The sequence below is a fragment of the Mesoplodon mirus genome (assembly GCF_964341445.2).
Source record: "Mesoplodon mirus genome assembly, contig: SUPER_3_unloc_1, whole genome shotgun sequence".
Taxonomy (NCBI): domain Eukaryota; kingdom Metazoa; phylum Chordata; class Mammalia; order Artiodactyla; family Ziphiidae; genus Mesoplodon; species Mesoplodon mirus.
In genome coordinates this window covers 7,604,712-7,625,255 of record NW_028295818.1, presented here as the reverse complement: position 1 = coordinate 7,625,255, position 20,544 = coordinate 7,604,712, and positions in this window count along the sequence as shown.

Below are 20,544 nucleotides of genomic sequence, written 5' to 3'. Positions count from 1 at the left end.
GGTAACAGTGACCACGGTGAGAGTGCTCATGGTGATAGTGGCTATGGTGACAGATCACACTGTGACAGTCCGCATTGTGCCAGTACCAATAGTGACAGTGCCCATGGTGACATTGACCACGGTAAGAGTGCTCACGGTGCTAGTGCTCACAGTAATAGTGCTCATGGTGACAGTGCCAACAGTGACGGTGCTCACGGTGACAGTGCCCATGGTGATAGTGCCCATGGTGAGAGTCCGCCCATTGATAGTGCCCATGGTTGCAGTTCCCATTGTGAAAGTGCTCATGATGACATTGCCCATGTTGGTAGTTCCCATGGTGACAGTGCTCACGGTGATAGTGACCTTGGTAACTGTGCACATGGTGGCCGTGCCCTTGGTGACAGTGCCAATGATGACAGTACTCATGGTGACAGTTCTCATGGTAATAGTTCCCATGGGGACAAGGCACAGGTTGGCAGTGAAAAATGGTGAAAGTGCCCATGTTGACAGTTCTCATGGTGACAGTGCACACGGTGACAACCCATGCAGACAGTACTCACGGTGACAGTTCTCATGGTTGCAGTACCCATGGTGACAGTGCTCACAGTGATACTGCCCATAGTGGCAATGCAAATGGTGACAGTGCCCATGGTGACACTGCCCATGATGACAGTGCCCATGGTGAAAGTTCCCACGGCGCCATTGCCTATTGTGACAGTGCTCATGGTAACAGTGCCCATGGTGACAGTGACCATGGTGAGAGTGCTCACACTGATAGTGCCCATGGTGACAGGGCTCATGGTGCCAGGCCGCATTGTGCCAGTACCCATAGCGACAGTGGTCATGGTGACACTGACCACAGTGAGAGTGCTCACTGTGATAGAGCTCACGGTAATAGTGCTCATGGTGACAGTGCAAATGGTGACAATACCCATGGTGACAGTACTCATGTTGAAAATACCCATGGTGGCAGTTCTCATGATGACAGTGCTCATAATAGCAGTGCCCAAGGTGGCAGTCCTCGTGGTGACAGTGCTAATGGTGACAGTGCTCTTGGTGGCAGTTCCCATGGGGACAGTACCGATGGTGACCCTGTGCATTGTTACAGTGCCCATGGTAACCGTGCTCACGGTGATAGTGCACATCGTGACAGTGCCTATGGTGGTAGTTCACCTGGTGACAGTGCTAAATAGTGACAGTGCACATGCTGACAGTGCTCACGGTGATAGTGCCCATGGTGACAATGCAAATGGTGACAATACCATGGTGACAGTACTCATGTTGAAAATACCCATGGTGGCAGTTCTCATAGCGACAGATCTCATGGTGACAGTGCTCATAATAGCAGTGCCCAGGTGCCAGTGCTCGTGGTGACAGTGCTCATGGTGACCGTGCCCATGGTGACAGTGTCCACGGTGACTGTTCTCACCATGATAGTGCCCATGGTGACAGTGTTCATGATGACATTCCACATTAAGTCTGTGCCCGTGGTGACAGTGCTCATGGTGCTAGTTCTCACGGTGATAGTACGCACATTGACAGTGCCAAAGGTGACAATACCCAGGTGATAGTAATCATGGTGAAAGTGCCCATGGTGGCAGTTCTCATACTGACAGTTCTTGTGTCTGTGCTCATGGTGGCAGTGCTCATGGTGACAGTGCTCTTGGTGACAGTGCTCATGGTGGCAGTGCCCATGGTGAGACTCCCGATGGTGACACTGCCCTTGGTGACAGTGCACATGATCATGGTGCATCTGGTGGCAGTGCAAAATAGTGAGAGTGCCCATGATGATATTGCTCATCGTGATAGGGCCCATGGTGAGAGTGCCCATGGTTCCCGTGCGCATGATGACAGTGCCAATTGTGACAGTGCCCCTGGTGACAGTGCACACCGTGAGAGTGCCCATGGTGTCTGTGCCCATGGTGACAGTTCTTATCATGAGAACGTTCACGGTAGCAGTGTTCATGGTAATAGTGCTCACGGAGGCTTTGCCCACAATGAGAGTGCCCATGGTGAGAATACTGACTGTGACAGTGCCCATGATGACTTTTCCCTCTGTGACAGTGCCCTTGGGGACAGTTAGCATGGTGAGATTTCTCACAGTGATAGTGCACATTGTTTCAGTGCTAATAGTGAAAAGACCCACGGCGCCAGTGCCCATCATGGCATTGCTCACGGTGATAATTCTCACGGTGACAGTGCCCATGGTGATATTACCCATGTTGACAGTACTCAGTGATCAAGTGCTCATGGTGACAGTGCGTAAAGTGATAATGCACACGGTGGCAGTGCAAAATGGTGACCGTGCCCATGGTCACATTGCTTAATGTGATAGTCCTTGTGGTGGCATTGCGCATGGTGACATTGCCCACCATGACAGTGCTCTTGTTGACAGTGCTCATTGTGGTAGTTCTAATGCTGGAAGTGCCCATCGTGAAAGTGCTCATGGTGACAGTTTTTATGATGAGAGTGGTCAGAGTGGCCGTGCTCATGGTGAAAGGGCCCATGGTGACAGAGCCCACGGTGACAGTGTCCATAGTTATAGTGTCCATGGTGACAGTACTAACAGTGAAATTGTCCTTGAGGACAATGCCCATGGTGAAAGTGCCCATGGTCACAACACTCACGGTGATAGTGCTCACGGTGAGAGTGGCCATGGTGACAGTGACCACGGTGACAGTTCTAATGGTGATACTGCCCATGACGACAGTGCTCATGGTGACAGTCCACATTGTGCCAGTGCCCAAGGTGACAGTGCTCATGGTGACAGTGCCCAAAGTCACAATACCCATGGTGACAGTGCCCAGGCTGACAGTTCTCAAGGTGATAGTGCCCATGGTGACAGTGCACATGGTGATACAGAGAATGGGGACAGTGCTTATGGTGACAGTGGTCATGGTTGCAGTACCCATGGTGATAGTGCTGAAACTGACAGTGCCCTTGGGGATAGTGCCCATGGTGAGTGTGCTCGTGTTAATAGTGCCCATGGTGGCAGTTCCCATTGTGAAAGTGCTCATGATGACAGTGCCCATGTTGGTAGTTCCCATGGTGACAGTGCTCATGGTGATAGTGACCATGTTAACAGTGCACATGGTGGCTTTGCCCTTTCTGACAGTGCCCATGATGATAGTATTCATGGTGACAGTGCTCACGGTGATAGTGCCCATGGTGACAGTGCACATGGTGGTAGTGCACATGGTGGCAGTGAAAAATGGTGACAGTTCCCATGCTGACAGTTCTCATTGTGACAATGCACACGGTCACAACCGATGCTGACACTGCTCATGGTAGCTGTACCCGTGGTGACAGTGCTCACAGTGATAGTGCCCATGGTGACAGTGCCCATGGTGACACTGCCCATGATGACAGTGCCCATGGTGAAAGTTCCCATGGCGCCATTGCCTATGGTGACAGTGCTCATGGTAACATTGCCCATGGTGACAGTGACCATGGTGAGAGTGCTCACACTGATAGTGCCCATGGTGACAGGGCTCATGGTGCCGGTCCGCATTGTGCCAGTACCCATGGCGACAGTGGTCATGGTGACACTGACCACAGTGAGAGTGCTCACTGTGATAGAGCTCACGGTAATAGTGCTCATGGTGTCAGTGCAAATGGTGACAATACCCATGGTGACAGTACTCATGTTGAAAATACCCATAGTGGCAGTTCTCATAGCAACAGATCTCATGGTGTCTGTGCTCATAATAGCAGTGACAAGGTGTCAGTGCTCGTGGTGACAGTGCTATTGGTGACAGTGCTCTTGGTGGCAGTTCCCATCGGGACAGTACTGATGGTGACACTGTGCATTTTTACAGTGCCCATGGTAACCGTGCTCACGGTGATAGTGAACATTGTGACAGTGCCCATGGTGGTAGTTCACCTGGTGACAGTGCTAAATAGTGCCAGTGCACATGCTGACAGTGCTCATGGTGATAGTGCCCATGGTGACAGTGCACACGGTGATAATGGGCATTGTTACAGAGTTCATGGTGACAGAGCACACGGTGGCAGTGGCCATGGAGACAGTGCCCACAATGACAGTGCCCATGGTGACAGTGCCGACAGTGACAGTGCACATGGTGACACTTCTCACGGTGACAGTGCCCATGTGGACAGTTATCATAGAGAGATTTCTCATGGTGATAGTGCCTGTTGTGACAGTGCTCACTGTGACGATTCCCATGGTGCCAGTGCCCAGAAAGACATTCCACACGGTTACATTTCTCACAGTGAAAGTGGCTATGGTGATATTACCCATCGTGCCACTGCATATGGTGGCAGTGCAAAATGGTGACAGTGCCCATGGTGATATTGCTCATGGTGACATTGCTTACAGTGATAGTCCTTACAGTGACAGTGCACATGATGAACCTGCGTACAGTGACAGTGTTCATGGAGACAGTGTTCATGGTGATAGTTCTCATGGTGAGAGTGTCCATGGTGACAGTGACAATAGTCACAACTCTCACGGTGTAGTCCTCACAGTGACAGTGCCCATGGTTACAATGCACAGGGTGACAGTATTCATGATGATATTGCTCATGGTGATATTGCCCATGGTGAGAGTGCCCATGTTCACAACTCTCATGGCGATAGCACCCATGGTGACAATACCAAGGGTGACCGAGCTCACGGAAAAAGTGCTCATGGTGACAATGACTACGGTGACTGTTCTCATGGTGATAGTGCCCAGTGTGACAGTGTTCATGGTGACAGTCCGCATTGAACCTGTTCCCCTGGTGACAGTGCTCAGGGGGATAGTGCTTACGGTGATAGTTCTCACGTTGACAGTGCCCAAGGTGACAATACCCACGGTGATACTAATCATGGTGAAAGTACCCATGGTGGCAGTTCTCATAGTGGCAGTTCTTGTTACACTGCTCATGGTGGCAGTGCTCTTGGTGACAGTGCTCTTGGTGACAGTGCTCATGGTGGAAGTGCGCATGGTGAGACTACCGATGGTGACACTGCCCATGGTGACAGTGCACATGGTCATGGTGCATCTGGTGGCAGTGCAAAATAGTGAGAGTGCCCATGGTGATACTGCTCATGGTGATTGTGCCCATGGTGAGAGTGCCCATGGTTCCAGTGCTCATGGTGACAGTGCCCATGGTGAGAGTGCCCCTGGTGACAGTTCTTATCATGACAGTGCTCACGGTAGCAGTGTTCATGGTAATAGTGCTCACGGTCGTAGTGCCCACAATGAGAGTGCCCATGGTGAGAATACTGACTGTGACAGTGCCCATGGTGACTTTTCTATCTGTGACAGTGCCCTTGGGGACAGTTAGCACGGTGAGATTTCTCACAGTGATAGTGCCCATTGTTTCAGTGCTCATAGTGACAAGACCAATGGCGCAAGTGCCTATCATGGCATTGCTCACAGTGATAGTTCTCACGGTGACAGTGCCCATGGTGATATTACCCATAGTGACAGTACTCAATGATAAAATGCTCATGGTGACAGTGTCTAAATTGATAGTGCACATGGTGGCAGTGCAAAATGGTGACAGTGCCCATGGGGACATTGCTTAATTTGATAGTCCTTGTGGTGATAGTGCACATGGTGACACTGCCCACCGTGACAGTGCTCTTGTTGACAGTGCTCACGGTGATAGTGCCAATGTTGGAAGTGCCCATCCTGAAAGTGCCCATGGAGACAGTTCTATGGTGAGAGTGGTCACAGTGGCAGTGCCCATGGTGAAAGTGCCCATGGTGACAGAGCTCACGGTGACAGTGCCCATAGTTATAGTGTCCATGGTGAAAGTACTAACAGTGAAATTGTCCATGGGGACACTGCCCATGGTGACAGTGCCCATGGTCACATCCCTCACGGTGACAGTGCTCATGGTGACAGTGCCCAAAGTCACAATACCTATGGTGACAGTGCCTAGGCTGACAGTTCTCATGGTGATAGTGCCCATGGTGAGAGTGCACATGGTGATACTGAGAATGGTGACAGCGCTTATGGTGACAGTGGTCATGGTTGCAGTACCCATGGTGATAGTGCTGAAACTGACAGTTACCTTGGTCATAGTGCCCATGGTGAGTGTGCTCACGTTAATAGTAACCACGGTGGCAGTTCCCATTGTGAAAGTGCTCATGATGACAGGGCCCATTTTGGTAGTTCCCATGGTGAGAGTGCTCACGGTGATAGTGACCATGGTAACACTGCCCATGGTGGGTGTGCCCTTGGTGACAGTGTCCATGATGACAGTACTCATCGTGACAGTTCTCACGGTGATAGTGCCCATGGTGACATTGCACATGGTGGCAGTGACAAATGGTGACAGCGCCTATTATGACAGTTCTCATGGAGACAGTTCTCATGGTTACAGTACCCAGGGTGACAGTGATCACAGTGATAGTGGCCATGGTGGCAGTGCCCATGGTGAAAGTGCCCATGGTGACACTGCCCATGGTGACGGTGTCCACGGAGACATTGCCCACGGTGACAGTGCTCATGGTGACAGTGCCCATGGTGACAGTGACCATGGTGAGAGTGCTCACAGTGACAGTGCCCATATTGCCAGCGCCCATGTTGTCAGGGCTCATGTTGCCAGTCTGCATTGTGCCAGTACCCATGGCGAGAGTGCTCATGGTGACAGTGACCACAGTGAGAGTGCTCACGGTGATAGTTCTCACTGTAATAGTGCTCATGGTGACAGTGCAAATGGTGAAAATACACATGGTGACAGTATTCATGTTGAAAATACCCATGGTGGCAGTTCTCATAGCGACAGTTCTCATAGTGACAGTGCTCATAATAGCAGTGCCCAAGGTTGCAGTGCTAGTTGTGACATTGCTAATGGTGACAGTGCTCTTGGTGGCAGTTCCCATGGGGATAGAACCGATGGTGACACTGCACAGTTACAGTGCCCATGGTAACCATGCTCACGGTGATAGTGCACATCGTGACAGTGCCCATGGTGGTAGTTCACCTGGTGACAGTGCTAAATAGTGACAGTGCACATGCTGACCGTGCTCATGGTGATAGTGCCCATGGTGACAGTGCACACGGTGATAATATGCATTGTTTCCGTGTTCATGGTGACAGAACCCAAGGTGTCAGTGGCCATGGTGACAGTGCCCACAATGACAGTGCCAATGGTGAGAGTGCCAACAGTGAAAGTGCCCATTGTGACACTTCTCACGGTGACAGTGCCCATGGTGATATTGCTCATGGTAACTATGATTATGGTGATAGTCCTTACAGTGACAGTGCACATGGTGACACTGCACACAGTGACAGTGTTCATGCTGACAGAGTTCACAGTGGTAGTTACCATGGTGAGAGTTTCCATGGTGACAGTGCCCATAGTCACAATTCTCATGGTGTAGTGTTCACAGTGACAGTGTCCATGGTGAAAATACCCAGGGTGACAGTACTCATGGTGACAGTGCTCATGGTGATAGTGCCCATGGTGACAGTGCCCATGTTCACAATTCTCACACTGATAATACCTATGGTGAGAGTACTTAGGGTGACAATGCCCGTGGTTACAGTGCGCATGGTGTCATGCCCATGGAGATATTGCTCATGGTGACAGTGCTCATGTTGGCAGTGCCATAAATAACAGTGCTCATTGTGGCAGTGCTCATGGTGACCATGCTCATGGTGACACTGCCCATGTTTACAGTGTTTATGGTGATAGATGTCATGGTGTCAGTGCCCATGGTGACAGTGCCCAAGCTGACACAGTCCATGGTGATACTTCCCATTGTGAGAGTGCCCACGATGACAGTGCCCATGATGACAATGCCTAGTGTGACAAGGCCTAGGGTGCCTCTGACCATGGTGACTGTGCCTATGGTGAGAGTGCCAATAGTTACAGAGGTCATGGTGAAACTGCCCATGGAGACATTGCCCATGGTGATAGTGCTCATGGTGAAAACCCCACGGTGACAGTGCCAATGGTGATATTCCCCGTGGTGACAGTCCTTACATTGAATGTGACCATGGTGACATTGCTCATGGTGACAGTGCTCATGGTGAGAGTGCTCAAGGTGATATTCTCCATGTTGACAGTGCCCATGGTGACAGTTCTCACAGTGACAGTGCCCATGGTGTCAGTGACCACGGTGACTGTTCTCACCGTGATAGTGCCAATGGTGACAGTGTTCATGGTGACATTCCGCACTGAGGCTGTGCCCCTGGTGACAGTTCTCAGGGTGGTAGTGCTCATGGTGGTAGTACTCACGTTGACAGTGCCCAAGGTGACAATAACCACGGTGACCGTAATCATGGTGAAAGTGCCCATGGTGGCAGTTCTCATACTGACAGTTCTTTTGACAGCGCACATGGTGGCAATGCTCGTGTTGACAGTGCTCTTGGTGACAGTGCTCATGGTGGCAGTGCCGATGGTGAGACTACCGATGGTGACACTTCCTGTGCTGACAGTGCACATGGTCATGGTGCATCTGGTGGCAGTGCAAAATAGTGAGAGTGCCCATGGTGATATTGCTCATGGTGATAGTGCCCATGATGAGAGTGCCCATGGTTACAGGGCTCATGGTGACAGTTGTTATCATGACAGTGCTCACAGTAGCAGAGTTCATGGTAACAGTTCTCATGGTGGCAGTACCGACAATGAGAGTGCCAATGGTGAGAATACTGACTGTGACAGTGCCTATAGTGACTTTTCTCTCTGTAACGCTGCCCTTTGGGACAGTTAGAACGGTGAGATTTCTCACGGTGATAGTGCCCATTGTTTCCGTGCTCATAGTGACAAGACCCATGGCGCCAGTGCCCATCATGGCATTGCTCACGGTGATAGTTCTCACAGTGACAGTGCCCATGGTGATATTACCCATGGTGAGAGTACTCAGTGATAAAGTGCTCATGGTGACAGTGCCTAAGGTGATAGTGCACATGGTGGCAGTGCAAAATGGTGACAGTGCCCATGGTGACATTGCTTAATGTGATAGTCCTTGTGGTGACATAGCGCATGGTGACATTGCCCACCATGACAGTGCTCTTGTTGACAGTGCTCATGGTGATAGTGACAATGTTGGAAGTGCCCATCGTGAAAGTGCCCATGGTGACAGTTCTTATGATGAGAGTGGTCAGAGTGGCAGTGCTCATGGTGAAAGGGCCCATGGTGACAGAGCCCACGGTGACAGTGCCCATAGTTATAGTGTCCATGGTGACAGTCCTAACAGTGAAATTGTCCATGGGGACACTGCCCATGGTGACAGTGCCCATGGTCACAACCCTCACGGTGATAGTGCTCACGGTGAGAGTGGCCATGGTGTCAGTGACCACGGTGACAGTTCTAATGGTGATACTGCCCATGATGACAGTTCTCATGGTGACAGTGCACATGGTGACATCCCATGCAGACAGTACTCATGGTGACAGTACTCATGGTGACAGTTCTCATGTTTGCAGTATCCATGGTGACAGTGCTCACAGTGATAGTGCCCATGGTGAGAGTGCTCATGGTGACACTGCCCATGATGACAGGGCCCATGGTGTCATTGCCTATGGTGACAGTGCTCATGGTAACAGTGCCCATGGTGACAGTGAACATGGTGACAGTGCTCACACTGATGGTGCCCATGGTGACAGTGCTCATGGTGCCTGTCTACATTGTGCCAGTACCCATGGCGACAGTGCTCATGGTGACAGTGACCACAGTGAGAGTGCTCACGTTGATAGTGCTCACGGTAATAGTGCTCATGGTGACAGTGCAAATGGTGACAATACCATGGTGACAGTACTCATGTTGAAAATACCCATGGTGGCAGTTCTCAGAGTGACAGTTCTCATGGTGACAGTGCTCATAATAGCAGTGCCCAAGGTGGCAGTCCTCGTGGTGACAGTGCTAATGGTGACAGTGTTCTTGGTGGCAGTTCCCATTGGGACAGTACCGATGGTGACACTGTGCATTGTTACAGTGCCCATGGTAACTGTGCTCACAGTGATAGTGCCCATCGTGACAGTGCCCATGGTGGTAGTTCACCTGGTGACAGTGCTAAATAGTGACAGTGCACATGCTGACAGTGCTCACGGTGATATTGCCCATGGTACCAGTGCCCATAGAGACATTCTGCATGGTCACATTTCTCAGGGTAAATGTGCCTATGGTGATAAAACGCATGGTTACTCTGCACATGGTGGCAGTGCAAAATGGTGACTGTGCTCATGGTGACATTGCTCATGGTGAATTTGCTTATGGTGATAGTCCTTATTGTGACAGTGTGCATGGTGACACTGCACACAGTGAGAGTGTTCATGGTGACAGTGTTCATGGTGATAGATCTATGGTGAGAGTGTCCATGGTGACAGTGCCCATAGTCACAATTCTCAAGGTGTAGTGCTCACAGTGACAGTGCCCATTGTAAAAATACCCTGGGTGATAGTACTCATGGTGACAGTGCACATGGTGATAATGCCCATGGAGACAGTGTCCATGTTCACAATTCTCACAGTGATAATACCTATGGTGAGAGTGCCTAGGGTGACAGTGTCTATGTTGTCATGCCCATAATGACAGTGCTCATGTTAGCAGTGCCATAAATAACAGTGCTCATTGTGACAATGCTCATGGTGACTGTGCTCATGGTGACAGTGCCCATGTTTACAGTGTTTATGGTGATAGATGTCATGGTGTCAGTGTCCACGGGGACACTGCCTTGGCTGACAAAGCCCATGGTGATACTTCCCATTGGGACAGTGCCCACAGTGACAGTGCCCATGCTGATAGCACCCAGTGTGACAAGGCCCATGTTGACAGTGCTCACGTTGACGGTGCCCATTGTGACAGTGCCCATGCTGAGAGTGCCAATAGTGACAGTGCTCATGGTGAAACTGCCCATGGAAACATTGCCCACGGTGATAATGCTCATGGTGCCAACCCCACTGTGACATTGCCAATGTTGATAGTCCCCGTGGTGACAGTTCTTACATTGAATGTGACCATGGTGACATTGCTCATGGTGACAGTGCTCAAGGTTATGTTCTCCATGTTGTCAGTGCCGATGGTGACAGTTCTCATGTTGACAGGGCCTATGGTGTCAATTCTCATAGTGACAGTGCTCACGGTGACAGTGCCCATGGTGCTATTACCCATGGTGACAGTACTCATGGTAAAAGTGTCCATGGTGACTCTGCACATGGTGGCAGTTCAAAATGGTGACAGTGCCTGTGGAGATATTGCTCATGGTGACATTGCTTATGGTGATAGTGTGAATGCTGAAACTGCACACAGTGACAGGGCTCATGGTGACAGTGTTCATGGCGATAGTGCCGATGGCGAATGTGCCCATGGTGACAGTGCCCAGAGTCACAATTCTCATGGTGTAATGCTAATGGTGACAGTGCCCATGGTGACAATACACAGGGTAACAGTATTCATTCTGACATTGCTCATGGTGAGAGTGTCCATTTACACAACACTCACGGTGATAGTGCCCAGGGTGACAGAGCTCATGGTAAAAGTGCTCACGGTGACAGTGCCCATGATGACAGTAGCTAAGTTGACAATTCCCATGGTGAGAGTGCTCATGGTGACAGTGCCCATGGTGACAATACCCAGGGTGTCCTGCCCATGGTGACAGTGATCATGGTGACACTCCTCATGTGGACAGTGCCATAAGTGACAGTTCTCATTGTGGCAGTGCTCATGGTAACCGTGCTCATGGTTACAGGGCCCAAGGTTACAGTGCTTATGGTGATAGATGTCATGGTGGCCATGCCCACGGTGACAGTGCCCACGCTGACAAAGCCCATGGTTTTACTTCACATTGTGACAGTGCCCACGGAGAGAGAGCCCATGGTGACAGTGACCAAGATCACAGTGCCCATGGTGAGAGTGGAATGGTGACTGTGCCCATGGTGCCAGCACCCAGTGTGACAACGCCCATTGTGACAGTGCTCACGGTGACCGTGCCGATGATGACAGTGCTGATGATGACAGTGCCGATGGTGATAGTGCCAATAGTGAGAGTGCTCATGGTGAAACTGCCCATGGAGACACTGCCCATGGTGATAGTGCTCATCGTGACAACCCCTCGGAGGCAGTGTCAATGGTGAGAATCCCCGTGTTCACAGTTCTCACAGTGAAAGTGACCCTGTTGAAATATCTCATGGTGACAGTGCTCATGATGACAGGGCTCAAGGTGATAGTTTCCATGTTGACAGTGCTCATGGTGACTGTACTCACAGTGACAGTGCTTAGGGTGATAATGCTCTTAATGACAGTGCCCATGGTGACAGTGACCATGGTGACTGTTCTCACCGTGATAGTGCCCAAGGTGACACTTCTCTCGGTGACAGTGCCCATGGGGAGAGTTAGCATGGTGAGATTTCTCAAGGTGATAGTGCCCGTTGTGACAGTGCTCATGGTGACCATGCTCATGGTGACAGTGCCCATGTTTACAGTGTTTATGGTGATAGATGTCACGGGGTCAGTGCCCACAGGGACAGTGCTCAGGCTGACAAGGCCGTTGGTGATACTTCCCATTGTGACAGTGCTCATGGTGACAGTGCCCATGGTGACAGCCCCCAGTGTGACAAGGCCCATGGTGACAGTGCTCACGGTGACGGTGCCCATGGTGACAGTGCCGATGGTGAGAGTGCCAATAGTGACAGTGCTCATGGTGAAACTGCCCATGGAGACATCGCCCATGGTGATAGTGCTCATGGTGACAACCCCACGGTGACAGTGCCAATCCTGATAGTCTCCGTGGTGACAGCTCTTACGTTGAATGTGACCATGGTGACAGTGCTCCTAGTAACAGTGCCAATGGTGACAGTGACTACGGTGAGAGTGCTCACAGTGATAGTGGCCACGGTGACATGGCTCATGGTGCCAGTCCGCATTGTGCCAGTACCTATAGCGACAGTGCTCATGGTGACAGTGACCACAGTGAGAGTGCCTATGGTGATAGTGCTCACTGTAATAGTGCTCAGGGTGACATTGCCCATGGTGATATTACCCATGGTGACAGTACTCATGGTAAAAGTGTCCATGGTGACACTGCATGTGGTGGCAGTGCAAAATGGTGACAATGCCCATGGACATATTGCTCATGGTGACATTGCCTACGGTGACAGTGTGTATGCTGAAACTGCACACAGTGACAGTGCTCATGGTGACAGTGTTCACGGCGATAGTGCCGATGGCGAATGTGCCCATGGTGACAGTGCCCAGAGTCACAATTCTCACGGTGTAATGCTCATGGTGACAGTGCCCATGGTGACAATGCACATGGTGACAGTATTCATGGTGACATTGCTCATGGTGAGAGTGTCCATGTACACAACACTCACGGTGATAGTGCCCAGGGTTACAGAGCTCATGGTAAAAGTGCTCACGGTGACAGTGCCCATGGTGACAGTACCTAAGGTGACAATTCCCATGGTGAGAGTGCTCATAGTAAAAGTGCCCATGGTGACAATACCCAGGGTTTCCTTTCCATGGTGACAGTGTTCATGGTGACACTCCTCATGTGGACAGTGCCATAAGTGACAGTTCTCATTGTGGCAGTGCTCATGGTAACCGTGCTCATGGTGACAGGGCCCAAGTTTACAGTGCTTATGGTGATAGATGTCATGGTGGCCATGCCCACGGTGACAGCGCCCATGCTGACAAAGCCCATGGTTATTCTTCCCATTGTGACAGTGCCCACAGTGACAGAGCCCATGGTGGCAGTGACCAAGATCACAGTGTCCATGGTGAGAGTGGAACGGTGACAGTGCCCATGGTGACAGCACCCAGTGTGACAATGCCCATTGTGACAGTGCTCACGGAGACCGTGCCGATTCTGACAGTGCTTATGGTGATAGTGCCAATAGTGAGAGTGCTCACGGTGAAACTGCCCATGGAGACACTGCCCATGGTGATTGTGCTCATCGTGACAATTCCTCAGAGGCAGTGCCAATGGTGAGAGTTCCCGTGGTGACAGTTCTCACGGTGAAAGTGACCCTGTTGAAATTGCTCATGGTGACAATGCTCATGGTGACAGTGTTCATGGTGACAGTGCTCAAGGTGATAGTCTCCAGTTTGACAGTGCCCATGGTGACTGTTCACACGGGGACAGTTCTGATGGTGATAATGCTCTTAGTGACACTGCTCACGGTGAAAGTGCCCATGTTGACAGTGACCACAGTGACTGTTCTTACCGTGATAGTGCCTATGGTGAGAGTGTTCATGGTGACAGTCCGCATTGAGGCTGTGCCCATGATGACAGTGCTCAGGGTGATAGTGCTCACAGTGATATTACTCACGTTGACATTGCCCAAGGTGACAATACCCACGGTGACAGTAATCATGGTGAAAGTGCCCATGGTGGCAGTTCACATATGGACAGTTCTTGTGACAGTGTTCATGGTGGCAGTGCTCGTGGTGACAGTGCTCTTGTTGACAGTACTCATGGTGCAGTGACCATGGTGAGACTACTAATGGTGACACTGCCTATGGTGACAGTGCACATGGTCATGGTGCATCTGGTGGCAGTGCAAAATAGTGACAGTGCCCATGATTATATTGCTCAAGGTGATAGTGCCCATGGTTAGAGTGCCCATGGTTATATTGCTCATGGTGATAGTGCCCATGGTTAGAGTGCCCATGGTTATATTGCTCATGGTGATAGTGCCCATGGTTACAGTGCCCATGGTTAGAGTGCTCATGGTGACAGTGCCCAGGGTGAAAATGCCCCTGGTTACAGTGCACACCGTGAGAGTGCCAATGGTGTCTGTGCCCATGGTGACAGTTCTTAACATGATAGTGCTCACGGTAGCAGTGTTCATGGTAATAGTGCTCAAGGTGGCATTGCCAACAATGAGAGTGCCCATGGTGAGATTACTGATTGTGACAGAGCCCATGGTGATATTTCTCCCTGTGACAGTGCCCTGGGGGACAGTTAACATGGTGAAATTTCTCACAGTCATAGTGCCCATTGTTTCAGTGCACATAGTGACAAGACCCATGGCGCCAGTGCCCATCATTGCATCGCTCATGGTGATAGTCCTCACAGTGACAGCGCCCATGGTGCTATTACCCATGCTGACAGTACTCAGTGATAAAGTGCTCATGGAGACAGTGCCTAAGGTGATAGTGCACATGGTGGCAGTGCAAAATGGTGACAGTGCCCATGGTGACATTGCTTAATGTGATAGTCCTTGCGGTGATAGTGCACATGGTGACTGCCCACCGTGACAGTACTCTTGTTGACAGTGCTCACGGTAATAGTGCCAATGTTGGAAGTGCCCATCGTTAAAGGGCCCATGGTGACAGTTCTTTTGGTGAGTATGGTCAGAGTGTCAGTGCTCATGGTGAAAGTGCCCATGGTGACAGATCTCACGGTGACAGTGCCCATAGTTAGAGAGTCCATGGTGACAGTACTAACAGTGAAATTGTCCATGGGGACACTGCCCATGGTGAAAGTGCCCATGGTCACAACCTTCACAGTGATACTGCTCACTGTGACAGTGCCCATGGTGACAGTGTCCACGGTGACAGTTCTAACAGTAATAGTGCCGATGATGACAGTGCTCATGGTGACAGTCCACATTGTGCCAGTGCCCAAGGTCACAGTGCTCAAGGTGACAGTGCCCAAAGTCACAATACCCATGGTGACAGTGCCCAGGCTGACAGTTCTCATGGTGATAGTGACCATGTTGTCAGTGCGCACGGTGATACTGAGAATGGTGACAGTGCTTATGGTGACAGTGGCTATGGTTTCAGTACCCATGGTGATAGTGCTGAAACTGACAGTGCCCTTGGTGATAGTGCCCATGGTGAGTGTGCTCACATTAATAGTGACCATGGTGGCAGTTCCCATTGTGAAAGTGCTCATGATGACAGTGCCCATGTTGGTAGTTCCCACGGTGACAATGCTCACGGTGATAGTGACCATGGTAACACTGCCCATGGTGGGTGAGCCTTTGGTGACAGTGCCCATGATAACAGTACTCATGTTGACAGTGCTCACGGTGATAGTGCCTATGGTGGCAGTGCAAAAAGTTGACAGTGCCCATGGTGACATTGCTTAATGTGATAGTCCTTGCGGTGATAGTGCGCATGGTTACACTGCCCACTCTGACAGTGCTCTTGTTGACAGTGCTCACGGTGATAGTGCCAATGTTGGAAGTGCCCATCATTAAAGGGCTCATGGTGACAGTTCTTATGGTGAGAGTGGTCAGAGTGGCAGTGCTCATGGTGAAAGTGCCCATGGTGACAGAGCTCACGATGACAGTGCCTATAGTTATAGTGTCCATGTTGACAGTACTAACAGTGAAATTCTCTATGGGGACACTGCCCATGGTGAAAGTGCCCATGGTCACAACACTCACGGTGATAGTGCTCACCGTGACAGTGCCCATGGTGACAGTAACCACGGTGACAGTTCTAACGGTGATAGTGCCCATGATGACAGTGCTCATTGTGAGAGGCCACATTGTGCCAGTGCCCAAGGTGAGAGTACTCACGGTGACAGTGCCCAAAGTCACAATACTCATGGTGACAGTGCCCAGACTGACAGTAGTCATGGTGATAGTGCCCATATTGACAGTGCACATGGTGATACTGAGAGTGGTGACAGAGCTTATGGTGACAGTTGTCATGGTTGCAGTACCCATGGTGATAGTGCTGAAAGTGACAGTGCCCTTGGTGATAGTGCCCTTGGTGAGTGTGCTCACGTTAATAGGGACCATGGTGGCAGTTCCCATTGTGAAATTGCTCATGGTGACAGTGCACATGTTGTTAGTTCCCATGGTGACAGTGCTCACGGTGATAGTGACCATGGTAACAATGCACATGGTAGCTGTGACCTTGGTAACACTGCCCATGATGACAGTCCTCATGGTGACATTGCTCACGGTGATAGTGCCCTCGGTGACAGTGCTCATGGTGGTAGTGAACATGGTGGCAGTGAAAAATTGTGACAGTGCCCATGCTGACAGTTCTCATGATGACAGTGCACACGGTCACAACCCATGCTGACAGTGTTCATGGTAGAAGTACCCATGGTCACAGTGCTCTCAGTGATAGTGCCAATGGTGGCAGTGCCCATGGAGACACTGCCAACAGTGTCAATGCCCATGATGACAGTGCCCATGGTGACAGTGGCCACGGTACAATTGCCTATAGTGACAGTGCTCACAGTGACAGTACCCATGGTAACAGTGACCATGGTGAAAGTGCTCATGGTGATAGTGTCCATGGTGACAGGTCTCAGTGTGACAGTCCGCACGGTGCCAGTACCCATAGTGAAAGTGCTGACGATGAGAGTGCCCATGGTGACAGTGACGACAGTGAGAGTGCTCATGGTGGTAGTGCTCACAGTAATAGTGCTCATGATGACAGTGCCGACGGTGAGAGTGCTCACGGTGACAGTGCCCATGGTGATAGTGCCTATGGTGAGAGTCCACATGTTGATAGTGCCCAAGGTGGCAGTTCCCATTGTGAAAGTGTTCGTGATGACATTCAGCATGTTGTTAGTTCCCATGGGGACAATGCTCACGGTGATAGTGACCATGGTAACAGTGCACATGATGGCCATGCCCTTGGTGACAGTGCCCATGATGACAGGACACATTGTGACAGTTCTCAGTGTGATAGTGCCCACGGTGACACTGCACATGGTGGCAGTGAAAAATGGTGACAGTGCCCATGTTGACAGTTCTCATGGTGAAAGTGCACACGGTGACAACCCATGCAGACAGTACTCACAGTGACAGTTCTCTTTGTTGCAGTACCCATGGTGACAGTGCTCACAGTGATATTGCCCATGGTGGGAGTGCCCATGCTTACAGTTCCCATGGTGACACTGCCGATGATGACAGTACCCGTGGTGACAGTGCCCACGCAACCATTTCCTGTAGTGACAGTGCTCATGGTAACAGTGCCCATGGTGACAGTGACCATGGTGAGAATGCTCAAAATAATAGTGCCAATGGTGACAGGTCTCATGGTGCCAGTCTGCATTGTGCCAGTACCCATGGCGACAGTGCTCATGGTGACAGTGACCACAGTGAGACTGCTCACAGTGATAGTGCTCACAGTAATAGTGCTCATCGTGACAGTGCTAATGGTGACAATACCCATGGTGACAGTACTCATGTTGAAAATACCCATGGTGGCAGTTCTCATAGCGACAGTTCTCATGGTGACAGTGCTCATAATAGCAGTGCCCATGGTGGCAGTGCTCGTGGTGACAATGTTAATGGTGACAGTGCTCTTGGTGGCAGTTCCCATGGGGACAGTACCGATGGTGACACTGCGCATTGTTACAGTGCCCATTGTAACTGTGTTCATGGTGATAGTGCACATCGTGAAAGTGCCCATGGTCATAATTCACCTAGTGACAGTGCTAAATAGTGACAGTGCACATGCTTACAGTGCTAATGGTGATCGTACCCATCGTGACAGTGCACACGGTGATAATGGGTATTGTTACAGTGTTCATGGTGAGAGAGCCCAAGGTGGCAGTGCCCATGGTGACAGCGCCCAGTGTGACAAGGCCCATGGAGACAGTGCTCACGGTGACCGTGCCCCTGGTGACATTGCTGATGGTGAGTGTGCCAATAGTGACAGTGCTCATGGTGATACTGCCCATGTAGACATTGCCCATGGTGATAGTGCTCATGGTGACAACCCCACAGTGACATTGCCAATGTTGATAATCCCTGAGGTGACAGTTCTTACGTTGAATGTGACCATGGCGACACTTCTCATGGTGACAGTGCCTACAGTGAAAATTCTCATAGTAACAGTGCTCATGGTGACAGTGCGCATGGTGATATTACCCATGGTGACAGTACTCATGGTAAAAGTGCCCATGGTGACACTGCACATGGTGGCAGTGCAATATGGTGACAGTGCCCATGGTGATATTGCTCATGGTGACATTGCTTACGGTGATAATCCTTATGGCGATAGTGTGTATGGTGAAACTGCACACAGTGACTGTGCTCATGGTGACACTTTTAACAGTGATAATGCCGATGGTGAATGTGCCCATGGTGACAGTGCCCATAGTCACAATTCTCATGGTGTAGTGCTCACGGTGACATGCCCATGGTGACAATACACAGGGTGACATTATTCATGTTGACATTGCTCATGGTGATAGTGCACATGGTGAGACTGCCCATGTACACAGCTCTCACGGTGATACTGCCCATGGTGACAATACCCAGGGTGAGAGAGCTCATAGTCAATGTGCTCAAGGTGACAGTGCCCATGGTGAAAACACCCAGGGTGTCCTGCCCATAGTGAGAGTGATCATGGTGACACTGCTCATGTGGACAGTGCCATAAGTGACAGTGCTCACTGTGGCACTGCTCATGTGGACAGTGCTCATGGTTACAGTGCTTATAGTGATAGATGTTACGGTGGCCATGCTCACAGTGACAGTGCCCACGATGACAAAGCCCATGGTGATACTTCCCATTGTGAGAGTGCCCATTGTGAAAGAGCCCATGGTGATAGTGCCCAGGATCACAGTGCCCATGGTGACAGTTCTAATGGTGACTGTGCCCATGGTAACTACACCCAGTGTGACAACACCCATTGTGACAGTGCTCACGGTGACTGTGCCGATGCTGAGAGTGCCGATGGTGATAGTGCCAATAGTGAGAGTGCTCATGGTGAAACTGCCCATGGAGACAATGCCCTTGGTGATAGTGCTCATCGTGACAATCCCACGGAGGCAGTGCCAATGGTGAGAGTTCCCGTGGTGACAGTTCTCATGGTGAAAGTGACCCTGTTGAAATTGCTCATGGTGACAATGCTCACGGTGACAGTGTTCATGGTGACAGTGCTTGAGGTGATAGTCTCCATGTTGACAGTGCCCTTGGTGACTGTTCTCATGGTTACAGTGCCTATGGTGATAAAGCTCTTACTGACAGTCCTCATGGTAAATGTGCCCATGGTGACAGTGACGATGGTGACTGTTCTCACCATGATAGTGCGCATGGTGACAGTGTTCATGGTGACAGTCCGCATTGAGGCTGTGCCCATGGTGACAGTGCTCAGGGTGATAGTGCTCACCGTGATATTACTCACGTTGACACTGCCCAAGGTGACAATACCCACGATGACAGTAATCATGGTGAAAGTGCCCATGGTTTCAGTTCTCATATTGGCAGTTCTTGTGACAGGGCTCATGGTGGCAGTGCTCGTGGTGACAGTGCTCTTGGTGACAGTGCTCATGGTGCAGTGCCCATGGTGAGACTCCCAATGGTGACACTGCCAATGGTGACAGTGCACATGGTCATGGTGCATCTGGTGGCAGTGCAAAATAGTGAGAATGCCCATGGTGATATTGCTCATGGTGATAGTGCCCATGGTGAGAGTGCCCATGGTTCCAGTGCTCATGGTGACAGTGCCCATGGTGACAGTTCCCCTGGTGACAGTGCACAACGTGAGAGTACCCATGTTGTCTGTGCCCATGGTGACAGTTCTTATCATGATAGTGCAAACAGTAGCAGTGTTCATGGTAATAGTGTTCACGGTGGCAGTGCCCACAATGAGAGTGCCAATGGTGGGAATACTGACTGTGACAGAGCCCATGGTGACATTTCTCCCTGTCACAGAGCCTTTGGGTACAGTTAGC